Below are 25,884 nucleotides of genomic sequence, written 5' to 3'. Positions count from 1 at the left end.
AGTTTATAATTATATTTATATATTTATTTACTTTAAAGTTTATTCATTTATTTTGAGGGGGGAGGGGCAGAGAGAGAGGGAGACAGATAATCCCAAGTAGGCTCCACGCTGTTAGCACAGAGACTGACATAAGGCTCAATCTCTTGAACCCTAAAATGATGACCTGAGCTGAAACTAAGAATCAGATGTTCAACCAACTGAGCCACCCAGGCATCCCAAAATTATAAGTTTAAAACCAAATATCCCCCAAATCAGGTATTAGAGAACACAGGTAGTTAAAATTTGGATAGGGAGGTAGCCAAAAAGGAACTGTCTAAATTATGAAAATAATTTTCCTCTGTAATTATTTCATGTTATGAAATGGATATTAATAATTTTTTTATTTTATTAATTTATTTAAAATAATTTTTATAATTCTCATTCAAAGTGACTTTGACTCTTTTAATAAAAGTTTTAACAATTTTAAAAAACTTTTTTTAATGTTTATCTTTATATTTGAGTCAGAGAGAAACAGAGCATGCGCAGGGGAGAGGCAGAGAGAGAGGGAGACACAGAATCAGAAGCAGGCTTCAGGGTCTGAGCTGTCAGGACAGAGCCCAACGCGGGCTGGAACTAATCAACTGAGACATCATGACTGGAGCCGAAGTCGGACGCTCAACCAACTGAGACACCCAAACACCCCAAAGTTTTAACAATTTTAATAACCTACTAGAAAATTCCCTATAAATGTCATTGTAGGTAACTAATTAGGTATGTATCAGTTCGGAATTTATTTATTTGTAAATAGGATTCATTGTGATATGGATGGGATGGGAAGAATTCTGAAGGTGAGGACTAGAGATAGAGAAGAGCTAAGGCACCACTGTGCTCGCCGGGGCCCTCCTACATTTAGGAACAACGTCATCAATCATCTTCTCTTCCATGACTTTATTCGCCTCAGTCACATAAGACTCGATACCTTAATCATACCTTTAATTAAGATATTCCATGGATGTTCCTAGAAGTATCTTAATAGAGAAGGGTGAAAACTAAAAAAACAAACAAAAAAACAAAAAAACAAAAACAAAAACAAAAATAAACATCAAGAGAAGGAGTCAGAGAAGTAGGAAAACATCAAGGGGGAGGGTATGTGGTTATAACAATTAAAAAGAGGCTAACCCTCCCCACTCACACTGGGCATGTGACACTGTTATCTCCCAGGGACCCACAGTAAGAAAAGAATGATACGCACATTGATTTAATACAACTGTTTTAAATAGTTTATTCATGTTCACATTCTTTAATGCTCACAAAATACCTTGAAGTGGGAAGTATTATTTTTTTCACATTACAGATGAGGAAATTGAAATGTAAGGAGGTTGAGTAGTTGCTAAACACTAGAGAAGTCGTTAAGTAATGGGAGTGAGGAATCAACCCAGGAAGTGAGAGAACAACTCAGGAAAGAAGGAACCAATTCAGTCTGGCTCCAGTATTCAGCGTCTACAATTTTTTTAACTTCCTTTTTGTTATAGGTTGAATTGTGTCCCCTAATAAGATATGTCAATATCTTAACTCCCAACACCTTAGAATGTGATCTTGTTTAGAAATAGCATCATTGCAGGGGCACCTGGGTGGCTCAGCTGATTGAACATCCCTCTTTATTTCAGCTCAGGTCATGATACCACGGTCATGGGATCGAGCCCTGCATGGGGCTCTACGCTCAGTGTAGAGCCTGCTTGGGATTCTTTCTCTTTCCCTCTGCTCCACCCCCTTATTGCGCTTTTCTGTCTCTTAAAAAAGAAGGAAGGAAGGAAGGAAGGAAGGAAGGAAGGAAGGAAGGAAGGAAGGAAGGGAGGAAAAAAGGAAGAAATAGCATCCTTGCATATATAATTAGTAAAGTTTAGATGAGGTCATACTGAGTACAGGGAGCCTTTAATCCAATATGATGACTGTTGTCCTTGTAAGAGGAAAGAGTGACAACAGTGACAAAAGAGAACATCATGTGAAGACAAAAGACACACAGGGAAAAGATACCCATGTGACAGTGATGGATGCAAAGATTAGAGTTCGATATCTATAGGCCAAGGAAAACCAAGAGTGTCTAGTAACTATCAGAAGCTAGAATAGAAGCATGGAACACAAAGTCCTCCAAATTAGTATCTTGATATTGTACTTCTATCCTCTAAAACTGTGAGAGAATAAATTCCTGTTCTTTCAAGTCACCCAGTTTGTTGTACTTGTTATAAGAGCCCTAGGAAAGAGTACATTCTATAGACATTATCTTTCTCAGAACTTAGTTTTATTTCACATTCAGTTCTTACATTGAATTATATTATAACCTATGTCTTCCTTCAATAAAAATAGCTGACAGTCTATTCTAAGCAAGGGAAACTGTTGGAAAATTGAGAAATGGCATACGGTTGGAAAAGACAGCATATTTAAAGGAAATGGTAACAGTTCATAAGGCTGGGAGTAAAGAAGACACACAGAGTACTGGTTTCTGAAGTAAGTTGCTTTGAATGATAGAGCAGGAAGTCTGGACTTTGTTTTGCTTCTGAACACCACTGAAAGTTTCTGGCCAGAAAAGTAATGTGACAAGAAGTGTGCTTCAGGAGGTTCAATATAACTGCAAGGAATTAGATATTACAGAGTAGAAATAACTGGAGGCAGCATGAATAGTTAGGAGACAATAAGTCTCAGAGACAGTGGTGTAGGTAAGACATATGAAGAGAGCTAGCATTTGAGAAGAACCTTTGAAAGGAATTCTGGGGAAGGAAAATACAGAGGATATAATAATTGCATATGCAGAAACAGAGAAGACTAAGATAATTTTATGTTTCAAATCTAGGTGAATGGGACTCTAGTTGTCTCATTACAGAGATAGTACATGACAAGAGATATATTTTGTTTTATTTTGTGTTTAATGTTGACCTTGTCCTATGTGAATTCCTGGTGATACAACTCAGATGAAGATATCTTAAAGGTAGCTAAAAATGCATAACTTAATTTAGAAAAGAAACAGAAATAAGACCAGCTAATATCCTTTGACTGATGGTAAACTCTGGGATAGGCAATGTTAACAGCTTTCAAGTACTGTCTTATTAATTCGTAAATACTTCTGTGAACAATAATTGCTATTATAAACATTTATCAGATGAAGAGAATTGAGGGAGAGAGAGGTAAAATAACTTACCAATGCTACACTATGAGTAAGTGGGGAGCCAAGATTGCATTTCTGGTTGTCATATGTCAAACTGTGGAGTCATCCTCATTTAAAAAATGATAGCTAAACTATCAGATAATTAGATGAGATTCATGGGAGTTCACACAGAGAGTCAGTAGGTCCAGAATCACAGTGTTCAGAACATGTGAAGTAATATAGTCCAAAGAGAATACTCTCCAGTTACTTAGAATAGAGTGATGCCTTTTATGCCTAGCCTTGGGTATTTTTATTTTGAAACCAGCCAGTATTTTAGTTGACATGACCCTAAAATGGCTCTAGTATCCATTTTACCCTTATTCAGTTATATATATCTTGAATTATCATCTATGTTAAGTATTAACATTAAAGGCACCTTTATATAATATTTAAGAATTTTAAATAGAAAAGACATACAGCTCTTAGAGAAGGCTAGTCAGAAAGGCTTAAACCTCTCCGTGGTGCAGTCTTAAATTGAATAAATGTACACATAAGGCGCAAATAATTTAAAAGTGTGTTATTCTTTTCTAGGATAGTTTATAAAAAAAGTTTCAGTGAAAAGTAAATAAAATAATAATAGCAGTGTGCCAGAAGGGACATGGTGTTCCATGCATGTTATATTTCCCTGAAGATTTTGACTGAATGGATTACCTTTACAACTTCCCCCTCTTAACCAGCTTTGACATAAGTGTGTTAGACTGTTAAGTTTCTATATTTAGCCTAAAGCTGAGTGGAATTTCACTGAAGTGTGAAGTAATTTTAAATATGTTTTGTGTAAAATTTTGCTGAACTTTAAAGCCACTCTGACACCACGGTGATTAAAAGGTGCTCAAAACACAAATCAGTGTAGTTAAATATACTGACCATGTGTGATGTTTAAAATATAGCATTATCCTATTCTTGGTCCACATTGGAAGCAACATTCTTTTTTTATAGCCACAGCTATATATTTTGTATAGGAAAGAGATATTGGAGGTAGTAATAGTATTTAAACTCAGTTTCATTACCATAACTTTAATAGATGCAATAAAAGAAAAACCCTGTAACAGTTAAATAAATATTTCTGAGTTTCCTGCTTTTGTGGAAAACTGTAGTGGTCTTCAGTTTACTGAGAGTAAATTGACATGATTTACTCTGCAAGGCTTAGTCTATCATGAGTATTTTTAGTTAAGCTAGTTTCTGGAGAAATACCTCATCATCATCCACTTTAGAATATTACTTGGTGAGGATTATAGAAGAAACATAAATTATATGCAGAAGGGGTAAATGTTACTGCCATGATTCTATGGCAGTGATGGTTATGATGATTTAACTTTCTCTTTAGCCGTCTGCCAACCCAAGGATATTAACGGGGCAATAGTCTCAAGATGGGTCCACTAGACAAAAGAAATTATATCTTGAGAAAGAATAATAGAAATAATAACCTGCTTCACTTATGATTTAACTCTCTAATAAGTAGCAATAGCACAGGACACTATAGTGGAATCTCTCTAAAAATGAATAATTTTTTCAGCTGTATTGAGTGATAATTGATACATAGGAACTGTATATATTTTATTTATTTATTTATTTATTTATTTATTTTTATTTATTTATTTATATTCTCAGGTTAGTCAGCATACAGTGCAGTCTTGGCTTACGCAATAAATTGAAGAAGACACAAAGAAATGGAAAAATGTTTCATGCTCATGGATTGGAAGAAAAAATATTGTTAAAATGTTGAAACCACCCAAAGGAATCTACACGTTCAATGCAATCCCTGTCAAAATAACACAAGAATTCTTCACAGAGCCAGAACAAAAAATCCTAAAATTTGTATGGAACCACAAAAGAGCCCAAATAATCAAAGTAATGTTGACAAAGAACACCAAAGCTGGAGGCATCACAGTTCGGACTTTAACTTGTATTACAAAGCTATAATCATTAAGACAGTATGGTAATGGCACAAAAATGGACACATAGATCAGTGGAATAGAATAGAGAAACTGGAAAAGAAATTGCATAATTTTAATGTGTATAACTTGATGTTTTGAAGTATGTATAAATATATGTATAGATATATGTATAGATTTTTTTTCAATATATGAAGATTATTGTCAAATTGGTTTCCATACAACACCCAGTGCTCATCCCAAAAGGTGCCCTCCTCAATACCCATCACCACCTCCCTCCCACCCCCCATCAACCCTCAGTTTGTTCTCAGTTTTTAAGAGTCTCTTATGCTTTGGCTCTCTTTCACTCTAACCTTTTTTTTTTTTTCCTTCCCCTCCCCCATGGGTTTCTGTTAAGTTTCTCAGGATCCACATAAGAGTGAAACCATATGGTATCTGTCTTTCTCTGTATGGCTTATTTCACTTAGCATCACACTCTCCAGTGCCGTCCACGTTGCTACAAAGGGCCATATTTCATTCTTTATCATTGCCACGTAGTACTCTATTGTGTATATAAACCACAATTTCTTTATCCATTCATCAGTTGATGGACATTTAGTCTCTTTCCATAATTTGGCTATTGTTGAGAGTGCTGCTATAAACATTGGGGTAAAAGTGCCCCTATGCATCAGTACTCCTGTATCCTTTGGGTAAATTCCTAGCAGTGCTATTGCTGGGTCATAGGGTAGGTCTATTTTTAATTTTTTGAGGAACCTCCACACTGTTTTCCAGAGTGGCTGCACCAATTTGCATTCCCACCAACAGTGCAAGAGGGTTCCCATTTCTTCCACATCCTCGCCAGCATCTATAGTCTCCTGATTTGTTCATTTTGGCCACTCTGACTGGCGTGAGGTGATAATAGATTTTTAAATGATCACCAAAATCAAGCTAATTAACATGTCCATGACCTCACATTGTTTGTGTGTGTGTGTGTGTGTGTGTGTGTGATGACAAAGCTTAAGGTATACCCTCTTAGCAAGTTTCAATTTTACATGACAGTATTGTTAACTGCAGTCACCATGCTGTACATTATAACTCCAGAACTTATTTATCCTGCACAACTGACTCTTTGTACCCTTTGACCAACAACTTCCCTTTCCCCCTTTGTCCTGCCCGTGTCAACCACCACTCTATTCTCTGTTCCTATGAGTTTGAAAATTTTAGATTCTACACATAAGTGACAGTATTTGTATTTGTTGTTCTGAATTATTTCACCTGGATAATGTCATCCAAGTTCATCCATGTTGTTGCATATGGAAGGATATCCTTTTAATGTCTAAATGTACACACACACACACACACACACACACACACACACACGATATTCCTTGATCCATTTATCTATCAGCAGACATTAAAGCTGTTTCCATATCTTGGCTATTGTGAATAGTACTGCAACCTGGGAGTTCACTGAAGAGTATCTCTTCATAATAGTGACTTCCATTTCTTCAGGTGGATGGCCAGAAGCAAAATTATTGGATTATATTGCAGTTCTGTCTTTAATTTTTTGAGGACCCTCCATATCTCTCCCACACAGCTATATCAATTTACACATCTGCCAACAGCGTACATGTGTTCTCTTTTCCCAACATCCTAGTCAATACTTATCTTTTTCCCCCCTGAGCTGAGGAGAGGAACTGTGACAGATGTCTGCATAAATGTTCTGACCACATGATCTTCCAAACTATTGCTTTGTTCTCTGTCAATCCCAGGGTCTTAGTAAATGCTGGGCCCCATCGGCTCTCAGAAGCAGACACGGGTAAAAGCTAGGCCCTTGGGTAGAAAAGTTGAGGGGCTAAATATGCAGATCAACTCCATCCAGGGAGAAGCTGGGGACTTGGTTTTGTTGCTGGAGTAAATTTTTTGCAGCGGGAAGGAGCCTTGGAATATTCTCATATGTCCATATCAACTCCCAAATGATTAGTGATTGCCTGCTCATCAACTCAGTGATGAGTGAGTTAGAAAGAAAACAATGGGTTCTAAAAATTAAATGATATTCCCATATATACAGTTTTTCTTTGTGGCTTCATTTCAATAATGACGTAAGTTTTGAATGTAATTTCATTGCACATAGATCCCTTAGGTTACATTTTATCTTCCTGAGATTACCTTTTTCCTTGAGGTCTTTATTTTGTTTGTTATAAGTAAACATTTTCTATATTTTTAAAATCTGCCATCAGAAAACGTGGGTGGTAGAATCTTTTAAATCATTTAGTCCAAATAACAAAGGAGGAAAATAGGAAATTTTTCTAGGATTATTTAAGTAGTTAGAAGAGAACTTGAGTTTTCTAGTTTCTTAACAAAAATATACCCACTCTTTTATTTTCTTTATGTTTGATGGGCAGTTACAAAAAATCCATTTGCTATTCTACTGTGATAGGTGGGATACACTTATTGATAGTATTAAACAAGTAATTTTGCAGTGTAGAAATAATAAACCATCTTTAAAGTTTCATTTAACTCATTCTCATAAACAATACTAATTCAAAAAATCTTAACTGGGAAAAACAACTAAGCAACCGATATCATGACATAATACTTGAAATATAGTACATACCAATGCATAGATTATACTTTTTGAACTATATATAAAGGTGAAGATAAAATATTAAAATTGTATGCATAAAAACAGACTCTCATTTTTAAAAAACGAATTCCTTTATGTGAGAGAGAAAGAGCAGGAGAGAGAGAGAGAAAGAAAGGGAGGGATGGTGGCAGGGAGGCAGACAAAGATTTATTATAAAAAATTGACCCATACATTTATAGAGGCTGAGATGTCCCAAGATCTTCAGCTGGCAAACTGGAAGCCTAGGAGAATCTATGTGTAGTTGTAACATAAGTCTGAAGGTCTGAAAACCAGGAGAGCCAATGGCATAAATTTCAGTCCAAAAGCCATCAGTCTCAAGATTCAAGAAGAGCAGAAGAGATGTTTCAGACTGAATCTAGAGACTGAAAAAGACCAACATCCCAGCTTCAGCAATCAGGCAGTAGGAGTCCCCTCTTAGCCTTTTGTGCTATTCAGGTCTTCAACTGATTAGATGCGGCCTACCAAGGGAGGTAATTTACTTTACTTAGTCTACTGATTCAAACATTAATCTCATCCAGAAACACCCTTATGGGTACACCCAGAACAATGTTTGACCTAATGTCTGGGCATCTTGTGGCATAGCCAAGTTGAAACATAAAATTAACCATGATGCAAATAGTATCAGTGGTTTGAACTAGGCTGTTGTCATAGGACTGTAATTGGTGAAAATGGACAAATTATATTAAAATCATGGAGGCAGATGGAAGTACTTACAGAAAATATAGAGTGAGACAAAACTGGGACCATGACAGAAACCTGAGGGTTTTCAATACTAACATGTAAGAAAGAGGAGGAGAAGCCAAATGAAGAATGCATGGAGAAAGGCAAACAGATAAAAGGGAAAAAAGGACGTGGATGCCATCGAAGTGAGATTGTTTTTAAAGTTTTTTTTAATGTTTATTTTTGAGAGAGAGAGAGAGAGAGAGAGAGAGAGAGAGAGAGGAGAGAGAGAGAGAGAGAGAGAGAGAGAGAGAGAGAGAGAGAGAAAGCAGGGGAGGGGCAGAAAGAGAGGGAAAGACAGAATCCAAAGCAGGCTCCAGGCTCTGAACTGTCAGCACAGAGCCTGATATGGGGCTTGAACCCACAAACTGTGAGATCATGACCTGAACCAAAATCAAGTGAGATTTTTTTAAAGGATAAAATGGTTCATGGTATCAAATGCTCTTGTGGGTTGAACCAAATAAGGACTAAGATATATTTCCCAGATTTAGCTGCAGGAAAGTCATTGAAGACCTTACCAAGAAGATTATTAGTGGAGCATTGGAGCCAAAATCCATATTGGAGTGTGTTGGGCTGTGAATGGGATCTGATTTTTTTTTTAAATGGAGAAAGTGAGAGCAAGGTGTCATTGACTTTAGCAGTGATGTAATGATGAGACAATAGGCTTCAGTCTTAGAGGGTAATGGGGCAAAGGAGACAATTAAATGAGATGCATTTCCTCTTTAAGGAAAGAGATCTATTTGAATATACTCTGAATTTTTCAAGATAATCAGCTATCCACTACCTGCATTTAAAATAAAAGTACTGAAGTTAAAATATATAAATGTTTCTAGAGAGGTTAGTCTGCAGAACACAATTTTGTATAATACCTTTTTCATTGCCGGCGTTCAAATCCAAAATGTACAGAAGTTATTCCTTATATAGGGAAAATATTGATATATTTCTGGCAAATCTCACCCTGTGTCATATCATTGCTGATTTTCTGTAACTCAACCACTTGCTAAGTAATTTTCCCAAGATGTTCTCTCTTCCTGAAATAGTTTCCAGCACTCTACCCCACCTTTATTCTGTTTTATCTAATTAATGTCTACAGCTCTCAGAGAAAATATCATTTATTTAGAGATGTTTTTTCTGACCCCCCCCCTTACTAAAACAACTTCCTCTACCAAATATTGTTATCTTACTAAATGCCTCTTCTCTTGGAAATTTTCCAATTTTTATTTTTATATTTATTTGGTGGGTCTTTAATGTATTTCCAGTCCACTTTAATATATTAATATTAAAATATGTTTGATTATATCTTATTTCATTGTCTCCACAGCACCTACACACCCCTCATAAAAATGATACGCTGAATACATATGTGTAGAATGGCTGAATATACAAAACCAATGCGAGCACATCTAGCCAAAAAATTGTAAATGCGGGTGAATAAGCTAGCTAACATAATCTGTATTAGTCTTCACATATAGTTAACGATTGATATTGCATTTAAAAGATGAAGATTATTTTTCTAAAATGAGACATACAATATTATTATATTTTATTAGTATATCAAAATATAATATAAAATTGATATTTAATAATGTAGGGGATAAGAACTTGAACAAGTTTTCTTTCCTATGAGCTTTTCTAAAACATTTTAGAGTTGTTGAACATTTTTTTATTTTTTGAGGAAAGCTGAGTGAACATCCCAGATGGAACACATCCTATAACCTAAGAAATATAATAACTTGGTTTAAGTATTTTGAATCATCTAATATAAGTTGTATATTGAGAGTTATATATTAAAAATATTTTACTCAATAAAATTGTCTGTATATGTTACATAACCAGCTAATGAGTGACATATTTTTAAATTTTTCTAGAAACAAACAGCAAATACATAATCATAGAATCATAGACTAACAGATTTGAAGGAAAACTTATGCCACCAGTGCTATTTCCCTGAGAGCAGGAACCCCATCTACAGCATCTTAAGTAGTTATTCATGTATTCTTTTCTGCAATAATTCTAAACGCTCTGGACAGAAGCCAGTTCTTTGATAAAGTCTCTAATTGTCAAAAAGGTCTTCCTTTTATTGATCCAGCATTTTTCCCCTTGCAATCTTGATTTTTCATTCCGACCCATCTTCCCAAGCAGCATAAGAAATGTCTGACTATCTTTCTACATCACTCAAATATTTGAAGACCTCTGATTCCTTTCTTTGGGGGTATATATCTTTGTCCCACATGGACAATGGTTTTCAAGCTGCTTATAAAAAACAAAAACAAAAATAGTCATTCCACTCTGCTTTAAGTTGCACTTGAGAATTTCACTGATGTTAACTGTCATCCTCTTTCTATGTTATCTATTTTTTTAACACATTAGCTGTTCTAGCTTTCTTTATTATTTCTTTATTGTAAGTAATATTCTCCGTTTATAATAAAACACAAAGAAACAATAAGCAAATTAAGACAAAGAAAAGTTCTATTAATTGCCAATAGATGTCTCTTCTATTTTTAGGAAATTGTCAGATTATATAATATGAAACTATTCCTCTATAAAAATATCAAATACACTGGGTAACATCTGAAAAATACACTATTATGTACAAAGATTAGGTTTTAACACAACAAAAATATAGAAATGGCCAAGGACCAGAAATGGAGAGAAAGTTGGAAAACAAAATAGAAATCAAATAACAACAGGTTTGGTAGTTTGAGGGATAGAAGAGTATTCAATGTCTTTGGCAACCAAGTAGTTTGGGCTCTGAAAAAAGTAGGCAACTTTTAAGGGACCAATACTCAGTGGAAATGTGCATTAGGAAAAATGTATGTAGAGGAAAAAGAGAATGCTGGGCTCTAGGAGAAGAAAAAAAAATGCTCTCACCTAGCAATTGATCACGACAAGTCCCCTTTGATGTCTGCTTGGGTTTAAATTAACATGATTTGCATGGTTTTGGAAATCTTGACAACTAAATCACTATTACATAGTCATAAATTGTTAATCAAATTGATGTGCCTGATAAAATGAAATTCATAATTACTCTATGTTAAAGAAAAAAAAAGATACTAAAGAAAAAAAAAAGTTCAGAGTGTGCTGATACCATTCTGCTGAACAAGAGCTTATATTGCTTTCTTTTTTAAAAAAATTCTTTAATGTTTGTTTATTTTTAAGAGAGAGAGAGAGAGAGCATGAGTGGGAAAGGGGCAGAGATAGAGGGAGACACAGAATGTGAAGCAGGCCCCAGGCTCTGAGCTGTCAGCAAAGAGCCCAATGCAGGGCTAGAACACATGAACTGTGAGATCATGACCTGAGCCAAAGTCAGACGCTTAACTGACTGAGCCACCCAGGCACCCCGGAGCTTATATATTTCAAAATAGCAAAAATACACTATAAGAAAACAACAACAACAACAATATGTGTTAGAAATAATAGGAGAATTAGACTGTCAGAAAGGTCAGAAGGTATAAAATGGGTATGAAACAACTGTATTTCAAGAACATAGGAAGATTGAAAGTTACTATATTAAAATGAGAATGTTTAACAAATAGAAATTCTAAAATAAAAAAAAATTAGATTAAAAAAATAAACTTCATTACATTAAAAAAATAAATTCAAGGGATGGAGCAAAAGAGCACATGCACCTGAAAAGAGAATTTCTAGCCTACTTTTTGACACTCAATACATTGCACTAAATGAAGGGGGGCCTGGGTGGCTTAGTGGGTTAAGCATCCAACTTTTTATTTTGGCTCAGGTCATGATCTCAGGGTTGTGAGATCAAGCCCCAAATTGGGCTCTACACTGACAGCATGGAGCCTGCTCGAATTCTCTCTCTTTCTCTCTCTGTCTCTGCCCCTTCCCTGTTTGTGTGCACTCTCTCTCTCAAAATAAATGAATAAACATTTAAAAATAAATAAATAAATAAATAAATGAATAAATAAATAAATAAATAAATAAATAAAACATACATACATACATACATACATAAATCATTATAGTAAATGAAGCATAAATAGATAATGAGATGGAAATTGCAAGAAAAATTAGAAGATATGAAGGATACTAGGAGAGGATCCAGTGTATATCTCACTGTATTTCTAGTGGAAGATAATGTTAGCAAACGATGAACACAGGCAAAGAGAAATTTTGAAAAAAAATGAGCAGAGATTAAAGAGAGAAATTTACAAAATAATGAAACAATCTGACTGACACAGATGTTCCAACACAATAATAGAAGCTGAGAGAGTAGATAATTTCTTCAAAGTGCTGAGAGAAACAATGTCAAACTAGAATTCAGGATAAGCCAAACTATCATTTGCAATGAAAGGAAATAAAGAAATATTTAGATATTTTAAAAGGAAGATATTTCCAAACCACAGCTCTACAAAAATGAATTTTTAATCGTGAATTTTAGGAATAACAAAATTAAACCCAAAGGGAAGACACTTACTCCAAAAAGGAATGGAAGTGAAATAAAAATAAGTAAACATGTTGGGAAATATAAAATATATAAAACAAGAATCATGGTGGATCATCTGGGGGGGGGAGGAAAAATAGAAGAAAATTGTTCTAAAATACTAGACAATAACTCCATGTAGAATGGGAGGGATGATCTAAGGAAAACTATTCCAAGTTGCTTGTATTGTCTGGAAAGTGACTGGAGCTATTCATGATTGATTTGTTAAATTAGAGATAAATAGTTAAAACATAGGGACATCCAATACAAAAACAGACTTTTAGCTTCCAGGCATTAGATTTTAGAAATATGTAACACAACAGAAAGATTAGAGAAATAAAACAAAAAGAAAGTATGATGGCAAACCAGTATCTCCAGGGTGATGTTGCAGCAAGTGGAAGGTAATAGAAGTATGCAATTATTGGTCAGTCATAAACAGCTATCTTTTTCCTGAGTGTACTGCAGTTTACACAGTAGTTCCATATTTCCTTCTTTATTTAATCCTGACAAAAATTCAGTTGTATAAAAGAGGTCATTTTCTGTTGTTTTATAGATAAGATACTGAGCTATTTTTTTTAATCCAGTGTATATTTATTTGTGGAGTTGATTTATAATTCAGAGAGACTAGAGAAATTGTTCAAATCCATTTCTTCTGTTTCTAGGTCAAGCATCTTTGCCATTTGCAACTCGGTCTACAATCAGTCATTCAATTGTGAAGACATGGGTCATGATAAAACCCACTTTACAAAATTAATATAAGATATACTGCAACATTCCACACTGACATCAAATTACGTTATGTTTTTGCCATTCTCCAAATATAAACCTTTGGAAGAGGATGCAAATTTAGACGTAGATTGCTGCTGATTCTGTAAGTTATGTTTCTTAGAGTGATGACTGCCTCCTTATTCAAGTGGTCATGAAATTTGTTTAATATTCTGTTCTTGAATTTGAAAAGAAGTTAATATCAACTTGACTATCCTGTTTTGTTTTGTTTTTTAAGAATTGTTCTCCCAACCCCACTCCCAATTTGAACAAGAAAGCAATTGGCTTTTCTTTCATCTTCTTAAATTTCAAACTTTAAAAAATGTACATATTTATTTTTTAAAGTTTATTTATTTATTTAAGAGAGAGAGGGAGAGAGAGTGGGGGAGGGGAGGGACAGAGAGGGAGGGAGAGAGAGAATTCCAAGCAGACTCTGCACTGTCTGCATGGAACCTGATGCAGGGCTCAAACTCAGGAACCGTGAGGTCATCACCTGAGTTCAAATCAAGAGTCAGACGCTTAACCAACTGAGCCACCCAGGAGCCCCTGAAAAGTTACATATTTAAATAATCACTAAGATATATGTGAAAACCTTCTGAAATTAGGTAGAGATTTAGAAAGTCACTTATGATCGTTAGGTGTTTTCTTATATTTTTATTTTTCAGTTTTCAATCTACAACTGATTCTCTGCTCTAAAATTCAGAAGAAAGCCAAACAGAAAAATCACTTTTCTAAATCTTTCATTGTTCATCATTGTGCCTTGGTCCCAACATTGATATTATTCTCTCATCTTTTTCTTTGAATCTAGACTAAAACAAATGAACAATCACAAAACAAAACAAACAAAACAAAAAACACATTATTTGTTTTCCTTAGAAGCTTTTACAATGGTGTTTTCAATTTTGGCTGTTTCTTTTACCATTCTTTTAACATTATTTCACACATCGGTTTCTGACTTGTGTGTACAGTGGCCTGATTTCTGTACATATTACGTTAAAAAATACATCTGTTATAGAGATTTCTTTGCATCTGCTAATCAAAAAAGAGTTTTGTAAATTTTTATAACACTGTTGTAACGAAAGAAATCATTGTAGTGTATTACACTTAAGCAGAAATGCTTTAGTTTTCAATTTGTTCTAAAAGTTGGACAGGTATCCAAAGTGGCAGTATAGCAGTCTCTGGAATGATACTGCTTAGGGTTAACTCCTGCTTCTACAATTACTAAGCTTATGATTTTTCAACTCACCTAAATATTTTGTGCATGTGTTTTCTTGTTTAAATATGGGAATAACTTTCTCATAGAGTTATGGTAAAAATTGGAATCACTGAAATCTCTTTAAATTGTGATCATTCTCCCCTGTGGCCCCCAGCAGCAGGCTCACCTGCTGATGGGCTCACCTGCTGAGGGGCTCACCTGCTGATGGACCAGGCACTAGGCACAGCCACCTGCAGACATCGGCATCTGGCCTGCCCATCTCCCGTGTTCCCTGAGAACAGAACCGCCCTCCCGCAGAATACGGTACCAAGCCTACCCAACAAACAAGTCTGCCTAAGATCTCTTGTCTAAATTCATTTTTAGGATAAATGGTTAAAGAAATTGTGATATATACATTAATGAAATATTATACAACCTTAGAAAGAGAAATCCTGCCATTTTCAACAGAATAGATGAATCTGGAGGACATTTTGCTGAGTGAAATAAGCCAGTTATAAAAGCATAAATGCCACACGATACCACAATATGAGGAATATAAAATAGTCAAATTAATTGAAGCAGATAGTAAATGGTGGTTGCTGGGGTCTAGGGGTAGAGGAAAACTATAAGATTATTAGGCAATGGTACAAAGTTTCAGTGATACAAGTAGAGTTAGTCTCTAGTTCAACATAGAGCCTGTTCAAACTGTTTTAAATAAATCTACTTTCTTCAAATTAAAAGGTGGTATAATTCAATTTCTGCCATTTGTGTGTGTGTGTGTGTGTGTGTGTGTGTGTGTGTGTGTGTGAAATACTTTCTGGTAATATCATGGTTATATCGACTATGTAAAATATTTACTTCCTTCACTAAATTCAACTCTGGGAGTACATTCTTCTCAGATTTTATGTTATGTGGAAATCAATAACTACTTCTTACTTTTTCATTAGATTTTAGGTCAGAACAGCAGCTCTTCGTGTTACTTTTACCACATATGAATTCAAACCAAGACAGCATTAAGCTACAGCTCTCTCAACACTTGCTATCTAGTTGGTAGAGCTACAATGCTCTTACCAGTTTGTGTCAATCCCCTCCCCAGTTATTTCTATCATCTGTATATCTATCCTTAAATTCATGAATTATTTTTCCATATAGGTGGATGCTTTCTTGGTATATGAAATTATAAGTTTTGGGGCTCCTGGGTGGCTCAGTCAGTTGAGTGACTGCGGCTCAGGTCATGATCTCACGGTTCGTGAGTTCGAGCCCCACGTCGGACTCTGTGCTGACGGCTCCGAGCCTGGAGCCTGCTTCGGATTCTGTGTCTCCCTCTCTCTAACACTTCCCCACTCATGCTCTGTCTCTCTCTGTCTCTCAAAAATTAAAAAAAAAAAAACATTAAAAAAAATTTTTAAAGAAATTATAAATTTTCTTTCTTCTTGTTATTAGATACGGTTCTTTGAATAAGATTCATTTTAATAGTATATGAAGTCATGATCTCCATGCTATACAGTTTTGGTACTATCCATGTGATATTTATGTTCTGCATTAAAATTTCCTGCTAATTTTTTAAAAATATTTTTAATGTTGATTTATTTTTGACAGAGAGACAGAGCATGAGCAGGGGAGGGAGAGAGAGAGAGGGAGACATAGAATCTGAAGCAGGCTCCAGGCTGTGAGCCATCAGCACAGAGCCCAATGCAGGACTCGAACTCACAGAATGCGCCATCTCATGACCGGAGCCCGTCGGAGGCTCAACCGACTGAGCCACGCAGGCACCCCAAAATTTCATGCTCATTTTGTTTATCACTAATAATCTATGATTATTTTCATCTAAAAATACATTTTGTCCATATCTTATAATTATTTTCCTTCTGAATTACTAGGAAATATTTTTATTCTATTTTTACCAATCATCTTTTGGTGCCATATCTGTTGTTTTCACTTATACTGAGTTTTAAGATTCTTCTGGGATATGTTCTTTCTCCTCTCCACGTTCACTTTAAAGGTCTCTTGATAGAATAGAGATTGCCATGCCAAAGAAGTGAGCTTATCTTTCTGCCATGGAACTTCTTGATGTAGGCCCAAGTTTGTAAAAACTGTTATTTGGCATACTATTTATAGCCAGCTGTTCATCTCCTTTACTTCCCTTACTTTTTTCAAATCAGACCTTTAACTGGAAGGAAATATGAAAGCTCAACTTGAGCCTTCTGGTCCTTCAGTCTCATTTCTACATTAAATAAAATAATTTTCTAAGTCAAAAACACAGCCTTTAAACAGAGTTTTATTTCATTATTCTTAAACAAATACTTGTTAATTTTTCTCAAAAAATCTTTGTTGAGAGAACAGTGGCTATGCCCTCTTCTTTTATTTTTCTGTAACTATTATTCATGGAAATATGGTACAAGCATCAAGCAATACAAAGTATCTCTAATTAAATTTATTATGTGATTTTTCCCTTGCTTATTAAGCTTCCATTAAATTAAATAAAATTAAAATTCTCAGAAACTTGTTTCACAAACCCAGCTGGCCAGGGAGAGGATCTTCTCAAAGGGATGCATCTAGATGTCCTTCCACAGATTGCACATGTACCCATGATTACCCCTTAATCCACCATATCAGGGGGGAGAATATTCTCAAAATGGTTACACACGTCTAGCTCCTGAAGTATGTTTTCTGAAATAAACTTGCCAAACTAAACCATTTTCCCCTCTGTGAAACCAATTTTCATGTCCATCCACACCATCTGTTCCTCATGAAAATGGAAAATTAGCTTTGTGCTGACCTGGCATCAGTCAGTTCCATTATCTCCAACCGGTTCATTAAAAAAATACTAGGATTTCTTCTACCAGAATATACTACTTTATTTCTCCCTGAATTCAAAATAATTGTAACCTCTCCATTATCTTTGTGCTTTACCATATCACTTTTCTCTTCAATATTTTATGATATCAACTTGCTCAGTTGTATGGTCTTATATAATACCTGCTATACTGGTGACATTACATACCCTATTCCCTGCTTTCCAGGAACTGTAGACCCAGTTTCCATCAGACTATACTCAGTAAAAGCCCACCACATTCTTTCCATGTTAGAATTAAGTTACTGTCTAGGTACATAGCATTATTTTAAAAACAGTTTTTGTTTGAAAATGGTTTCTAATTTTTTTCATGATGTTAAAGGATGATACCCAAGGAATATAACAGAGTGTAACAAACCAACATTTCTGAATGAATTAAATTATTTTTTTCAGGGGCGCCTGGGTGGCTCAGTCAGTTGAGCGTCTGACTTCGGCTCAGGTGATGATCTTATGGCTCATGGAGTTGAGTCCCATGTCAGGCTCTGTGCGGACAGCTCAGAGCCTGGAGCCTGTTTCGGATTCTGTGTCTCTCTTTCTCTCTCTGACCTCTCCCAATTCACACTCTGTCTCTCTCTCACACAAAATATAAATAAACATTATATTTTTAATTAATTTTTTCAGCTGCATCTGATCTGTTAGAGCTGAGTTTTGAATAACCAGTCACACTAGAATGAGAAAACTGGTAATTCAAATATAATAAAACATACATATATCTATGGAAATATAAATAAAGCATTGAGTATGAAGAGAGATTATTAGTACTTTAATAAGAATTCCCACTAAATTACCTTTCATAACCCTTCAATAGTACATTTCAGGGGTGCCTGGTAGGATTAGTCAGTTAAGCATCCGACTTCAGCTCCAGTCATGATCTCACTGTTCGTGGGTTCAAGCCCCAGGTAGGGTTCTGTGTTGACAGCTCGGAGCCTGGAACCTGCTTCAGATTCACTGTCTCCACCATTCTCTACTCCTCCCCTGTTTGTGCTCGCTCTCTCTCTCTCTCTCTCAAAAATGAATAAATGTTAATTTTTTTAAAACAAATACATTTCAAATGACTTATTCCTGAAGAAATATATTCAGACTCCTATTATTATTTTTAAATGTTTACTTATTTTTGAGAGAGAGAGAGAGTGAGCATGCGAGAGAGCGCCTGAGCACCGAGCAGGGGAGGGGGGCATAGAGAGAGGATGACAGAGGACTTAAAGTGGGCTTCACATGCACACACAGCAGCCAGCCTGATCCAGGGCTTGCACTCACAAGCTGTGAGATCATGACCTGAGCCAAAGTCAGACACTTAACCGACTGAGACACCCAGGCACCCCTCACACTCCTATTATTGACTGTCAATAAATGTTTGTTAAAAGTGGGGGAATTTAAAAGAAATTTCTAAATGTCATGAGGACAATGAGGAAACATATATGATCTCTATTGAAATGGTCATATCTTGAAAGGTGAAAGAATTGTCTCTTATGAAAAATAAGGGAAGTTTACAGCAGGTTTATTCATAATTGTCAGAATTTGGAAGCAATCAAGATGTTCTTCGATCACACGGATAAATAAACTGTGGTATATCTACACCATGGAATTTTTTTATTCAGCACTAAAATTAAACGAGCTATCAAGCTATGCACATACATGGAGGAAGCTTACGTGCATGCTAGTAAGTGAAAGAAGCCAATATGAAAGCTTGTACATTGTATAATTCCAACTATATGACATTCTGGAACAGGCAAAACTATGGAGATAGCGAAAAGCTCTGTGGTTGTTGGCGGTAGGTTGGTGGTGTGGTGAGAGAGTCGTAAGAGAGAACAGAGTTTTTTGTTTTTTTGTTTTTTTAGTTTATTTATTTTGAGAGAAAGAGAGTGAGTGAGCAGGGGGTGGGCAGAGAGACACGGAGACAGAGAATCCCAAGGAGGCTCTGCACTGCCAGCACAGAGGCTGACATGGGGCTCAAACCCACAAACCATGAGATCACGACCTGAGTCGAAACTGAGAGTCAGACGCCCAACCGACTGAGCCACCCAGGCCCCCCAGAGAGTAGAGAATTTTTAAGGCAGCGAAAATACTCTGTATGATATTATAATGATGGCTATGTGTCATTATATATTTGTCCAAACCCATAGAATGTACAACAGCAACAGGGAACTGTAATATGAATTGTGAACTCTGGATGATGATGATGCATTAAATATAGGTTCATCGGTTTTAAGAAGGTACCACTCTGGTGAGTGATGTTAACAATGGGGGAGGTAAGACATGTGTGGGGACTGGGGGGCATATGAAAATACCTATACTTTCCTCCCAATTTTGTTGTAAACCTAAAACTACTCTAAAAACTAATTCTTAAAATAAAGCAAAAAAGTAAGGGGAAGACTGGGAGTTCATACTAGCTCCACTTGTTAGGATGGAATTCATACTGACAGGAAATGTTTTAATCAGCAAGGTGAAGAGCACAGCGCCTAGGTAGGGAATCTCCATGTATGGCTAACAAAATTGTCATCGTGATTTGGAGAATAAACAGCATGTTAAAAAATGGACAGATCTTGACAGCAAGAAGCCTTTGCCAGCTCCTAGGATATCCAGGTGTATGGCCTCCCAGGCACACAGGAAGGTGGAATAGGCGTGGAAGGGATATACCAGTGCTCTGTCACAGTAGAGTGGCAGGTAGAATATAGATCAGGAGTCCAGGTTTTCAGAAAAACAGCACTATGGTTGTAAGGAGGAGTGGAAGTGGAAAATTACAATGTTTTATTTGCCACTTGGCGAGTGATGTGAGAGATAAGAATGCCCGTGTTCTAAGTCATTCTACCTATACTGATTGATCCCTCAATGCATCCCAGTTCTTTCTTGATTGATACTTTCCTTTTTCCTACCTAGTCTGTCACAAACGTCTAAAGTTCTCTGATTTTAGTGATTTTACTTCCTAACTATAAAGATAGTATATCCTCAATTTAGGACACTTAATTCAGAAAAGGATAAATGTGTTTCATTATTTTCATGCAGTGACTATTTCCAGAAAGAAAACAACAACAACAACAAACCTGGAGACCAAAATCTCCCCTTAAAGACCATTTTATTTATACCCTCTCTTTTGTTCTCTGAAAATGCCTTACCAACACGACATTTCCACTCTACAGGGTTCTGTATATTTATCTAGTTTCCTATTGATTCAACTTTCTCTTCACTAAGAATGTAGCTGGGAAACACCCTTATCTTCTCTCAGTTGGGCTTTCTCCTTTGAAGAAAACCTGTTTTATACACTATTGAAAAAGTAAGAGAGCCTGTCTAAATATCAATGTATTAAACTTGTATTTTATGAGCACCTTTTTCATGCTATTAACCACATGTTACAGCTTCATAACAAATATATCACTAACGGATATGGCTGTATTTCTCTGATGACTTGATGGTTCTGACATCGATAAATGTGCGAAGAGTAAATTCAATATTCTGACATCATTAAATATATGAAAATTAAGATGTTGCCATATGGAAATAAAACCATGAGCACAAGAAAAATTTCAAGTTGGTTCACTTATCCTAATTTCTCGGCAGAGGTAATAATCTTTTTGCTGCCTCGAAGCCCGAGGCATGCTGGTGGGTGTGAGATTGCTTTGCAATCCAAGTCAAATGTTTGCTATCATAGAAACTTATCATAAATACAGCAATTTCAGACTGAAGTCAATCTCTATAATTAGGAATTGTGTACTAGTTTCTTATTGTTGCTACAATAAACCACCACGAACTTAGTGGTTTATTACATCCTATTTTTTTTCCCTTCTTATATTTGGAGAAGTCAAAAGCTTCAGATCAAGGGGTGCCTTGGTGGTTCAGGAGGTTAAATATCCAGCTTCAGCTTGGGTCTCACAGATTGTGAGTTAAAGCCCGCATTGGGTAAGATGGAGCCCCACTCTCTCTCTCTCTGCCCCTAGCTTACTTTCTCTCTCTCAATAATAAATAAATAAATGAATAAATGAATGAATGAATGAATGAATGAATAAAGAAAGAAAGAAATGTTTAAAATTAAGGTGTTAGCAGGGCTTTGTTCCTTCTGGCAATTTCAGGGCAGAACCCATTTTCTTGCATTTTCCAGCTGGTAGAGTTCACCTGCATTTCTTGGCTGGTGGCTCATTTCTCCATCTTCAGTGTGCATCACTGCAACCTCTCCTTCTGACATCACATCTCTTTTTAGTCTCTGAAACTGACTCAACTGCCTCCCTTTTATAAGAATTCTATAATTACATTAGAGTCATCCAGATAATCCAGGATAATTTCCTCATCTCAAGGCCCTCAACTTAATCACATCCAGAAAGTCCCTTATGCCCTAATAAAGTCACATATTCACAGGTTCTACTGATTCAGATGAGGACATGTTTGGAAGCTTCTATTCATTTTATTATAACATGGAATATGCAACTTTTATCACCAGGCCTTTTTAAAACACAAATTAAATATGCAAAATGGAATAAAATTGGACTGAAAAATTCACAACCTAAGCCTAAAATAACTTAAAAGCCTTTACAATTCTAGCATTTTAGATTATTCTTTTCCTTGAACACTGATTAAAAAATATTTACACCACAAATCACAATATGACAATCTATACACAAGCATATTAAATTTTACTTTTTCTTGAAGACAAAATATTTTCTGTATAAAAAATAAATCTCTGAAAAATGAGAATATATATGTATCTATATTAAAATTGTTCACTAAATTCAAGCAAATATTGGAAAAGACTGTTTCAAGTCAAATGTCAGAAACATTTTATCACCCTTTCAATCATTGAAAAAAATAATAAAAATAAAAGAGCTGAAAATCTATCCCAAATCATGTATAAAATGTGACAACAGAATGTCATAGAGAAATATAAAAAGAAATTCAGGAGATATTTAAATATTAGAGTCAACAAAACATATTTATCTATAGGAATTAGAAGTATGGGGAAAGAAGCATAGAAAAAGATTCCTAGATAGTGCTATCAACCAGAATGAGGGGGTTAAGATGGGAAACAGTTTGACAGACAAAAATGTCTATTTTCTGATGTTCAACTATCTTTGGAATTTCCAGGCTGATATATTCAAGGATATATTCATTTCACTCAGCATCCCGGCTTATCTCTTTGTAGCCATCTATCTCCATCCAGAGGCTGCAGAAGCTAACTTTCTGAAATACTCTGTTTTTACCATGTGATGTAAAATAGGTATATCCAATTAGATGTACTTCTGGAACAATCAGAATTCACAAGAGAGTTGGACAGAGAGACCATCTTTCAGTTGATCGACTCTTCCCCCATCAAGTGTAATTGCGAGGACATTGAGTCCTAAACCAATCTAGTCCCTATCTTCCATGCATCAACAGATGGGGGTGCAGGTAGGGACAATATTTTGACATGTGGATCACAACTACAGTTGTGCATTCTTTAACTCAACAATTTCTGTCATGGCTTCTGGGTCCTAGCATTGAGCTTGTGCCTCCAGTCCTTCCAAAGATTTTAAAAGCATCTGATTACTGAGTTGAACCCCATTCTGTTAAAAACAGAATGGATAATGTTTCCTGTTAATGGTCCCTAATTAATAAAATCTGGATGGAAGTTACCCTATGAATCTGGATTTTAAAGCAAACAATAAAATGGAGAATACGCGTTGGAAATCATTAGCGTATAGATCTTAGTGATGGACAGGAAACTGAATGAGGTCATCCAGTAAATGTTACATAGAAACATTGCAGAGCATTGATGCCATAGCTTCCTATGTCTTATTAAGGCACTGAAGCCAGTCAGAGAAGCTGGCAATGAAAGAGAAAGTATAATATCATGTCTTAAAGAAGATTTCAAATCTGTTTCAACATTTCCTTTTCCGTTATTTTACTAAATTTCCTCTTCATTGTCCCTCAGTGATTTCCAAACTTTCATTATCTCTTGACGTGGTCACCCTATTTCCAGCTTTATTTGCCTATGCTGGGGCCAATGGTAAACCAGTTCAAATATGCATACTCTCTAATCATGAAATTATTCTTTTATTCACTGTTTTGAAATCATTTCTTGTCAAACTGTAAGCCAAGGCATTTTCAGATAGTATATTTCTCTTGATTTTAGACAGCTGAGCAATCATGTAGAGATTTACAAAATCAAACTCATTCAGTTCTCTACAAATTCATAACATCTAATAGCAAATGTTCATTTAGCAGTGCTTGATAAGCCTTGTGCTGAGGTTATAACTTAGGGTTTTTTCCTGTTGACACACATACACACGCATGCATACGTACACACGTTTATTTTCTTGTTTTTGAAAACAGTGTGTTCATTCTTTCCAAGCTAATCCTTCTTTTTACTTATCATGTTTCTTTACATTTTATCCTAGATTCATTCATTCATTCATTCATTCATTCATTCATTCAAAAGTTTTATTTAAAGACCATAAGCCAGGCAATGGTTCATGGGGTAGGGTATAATCGGAAACTAAATATAGAAACTCTGGTACTGGGCTTCTTAGAACTGCTGTGAATATACAATAACAATCAAGTTAATCCTGTTAGATTTTCAGGATGCTCTTTTTTGTTTTTTTTATTTATTTATTTTTTTGTCTGGTTGTCAGGGAAGACCTCTTTGATAAGGAAATATTTACAAAGAGACCTGAAGTTAAGCCCTCTTTCTGCTGATGGGGCTTTATATTGATTTATAAGAGCTTTGAGTTTAAATGTATGTATTTAAAACATACATCTATTTTTTTTCGTAAACATACATCTATTTCTTATGTGTGATACATATTTCCCTTCTAACTTAGCTTATGGTAGGTTGGATATATAATAGTCTTCCAACTATATAGCCTAATTTTATCAAACTTTTATGACTTCTGGACTTCAGAAGAGTGTTCAAATTAATTTTCTAATCAATAATTTAAAAGATTAATTAGTATTTTATTTATTTGTCTGTATTTAGTATTTACATTGTAGTTTTACTATTCCTTTGTTTTTTATGCTTAGAACTTGGATCCACTTGGAATTTGTCATAAAGTATAAAACACTAATTTATATGTATCATAGATAGATAATTAGATGGATAGAACTACAAATGTTTCTACAGTAATCTTTGAATAATCAATTCTTTTCATACTGATTTGAAATGTTATCTTAATTTTAAATGGAATGTCTATGTATATTTAAATCCATTTCAGTCCATTATATATAAATGCCCTACCTTATCCCATTGTACAGTAGGATTATTACTAAATGTTAAGTTAAATAATATTTAAATATAATACATTGTTTTACTAAAGTTCGTCAATCCAATGAAAATATAAAGTAGTATATAACTAACTTGGCTATATAAGCCTTAGATTAGAGATAGGTAGATGGCTCTAATAAAATCTTGTATTAACCAGTAAGTATCAAAAAACCTTCCCCATGACAGATTATTGTTTTTGTAATTTCTAGTTCTTAATCTGATTAGGGTTCTCATGACATTTACAGGTATCATAAGGTCCACTGAACATAATGTGAATAATTTACTGCATTTTTTTCAAGTAACATTTCTGCATAAAACTTTTGTTCCGTTTTGGTAAGGCGCTTTAGCATATGCTGGTTAAATTCCGTCTTCTTGTTACAGCCTAAATCTGTTTTCATTCAGGTTGTTTGCTTTCTGCCTCCAAGCTAAAAAAAGATATTTAAAATCTTGGGAGAGATGATTCACACTCTCTTTGGCAGCTAAAGCTACAATCTTTGCCTTTTGCTCACTCCTTGGAATTTGATGAACTAAAAGATTAAGGCAGCCATACCACATGTATAAACCAAATGCTTTTAGTTCTCATACTGACAACACAATTGCATGTGGCTTCTCAGAAAAAAGTCACTCATCTCTGTTGTTAAAATTGTTTTCATAGACCAGAAGTGATGAGAACCTGTCTAAGAACTCTTTCTTTTTTTTTTTCTTTTTTAAAGTGATGCATAACAGGTTTTTCCTATTGAAGAAAATGATAAAGGTCAATTTTCAGTAGAAACTGTAAAACCTAAAGCACACACAATTTGCTACCTGGGTTTTTTAGGATCCCCCACCTAGGACCCATAAAATGTGATAAAATTTGTTTGTCAAGGAAAGTTAATCATTGGTCAAGTAAACACTGTGACATGTATCTATAGATCTTAGAAAAATAATTCCAAAAAGGAAGTAAAATATAGGTAGTTTGGTTTTCATCATATGCAAATTGCTTTCAAAA

General features: G+C 35.2%; 1 long non-coding RNA gene across 3 annotated transcripts in view; it reads left to right on the top strand.

Moving 5' to 3' along the window:
* Nucleotides 1–13,833, top strand: part of LOC113603895 (uncharacterized) — a 127,191-nt gene extending 113,358 nt beyond the window's left edge. For 2 of the 3 annotated variants that reach the window (XR_008289945.1, XR_008289944.1), the window contains one exon: nt 13,520–13,833. This is a non-coding gene — a long non-coding RNA (uncharacterized LOC113603895). Of the gene's footprint in view, nt 1–4,786; nt 8,582–13,519 lie in introns of those variants that run through there. The other variant, XR_008289946.1, reaches the window with a different exon arrangement.
* The last annotated feature ends 12,051 nt before the right edge of the window (nt 13,834–25,884 follow it).

Source organism: Acinonyx jubatus, chromosome A1 (genome assembly GCF_027475565.1).
Source record: "Acinonyx jubatus isolate Ajub_Pintada_27869175 chromosome A1, VMU_Ajub_asm_v1.0, whole genome shotgun sequence".
Taxonomy (NCBI): domain Eukaryota; kingdom Metazoa; phylum Chordata; class Mammalia; order Carnivora; family Felidae; genus Acinonyx; species Acinonyx jubatus.
The sequence above is the reverse complement of the archived record's forward strand: the minus strand, read 5'-3'. Positions and strand labels throughout refer to the sequence as shown.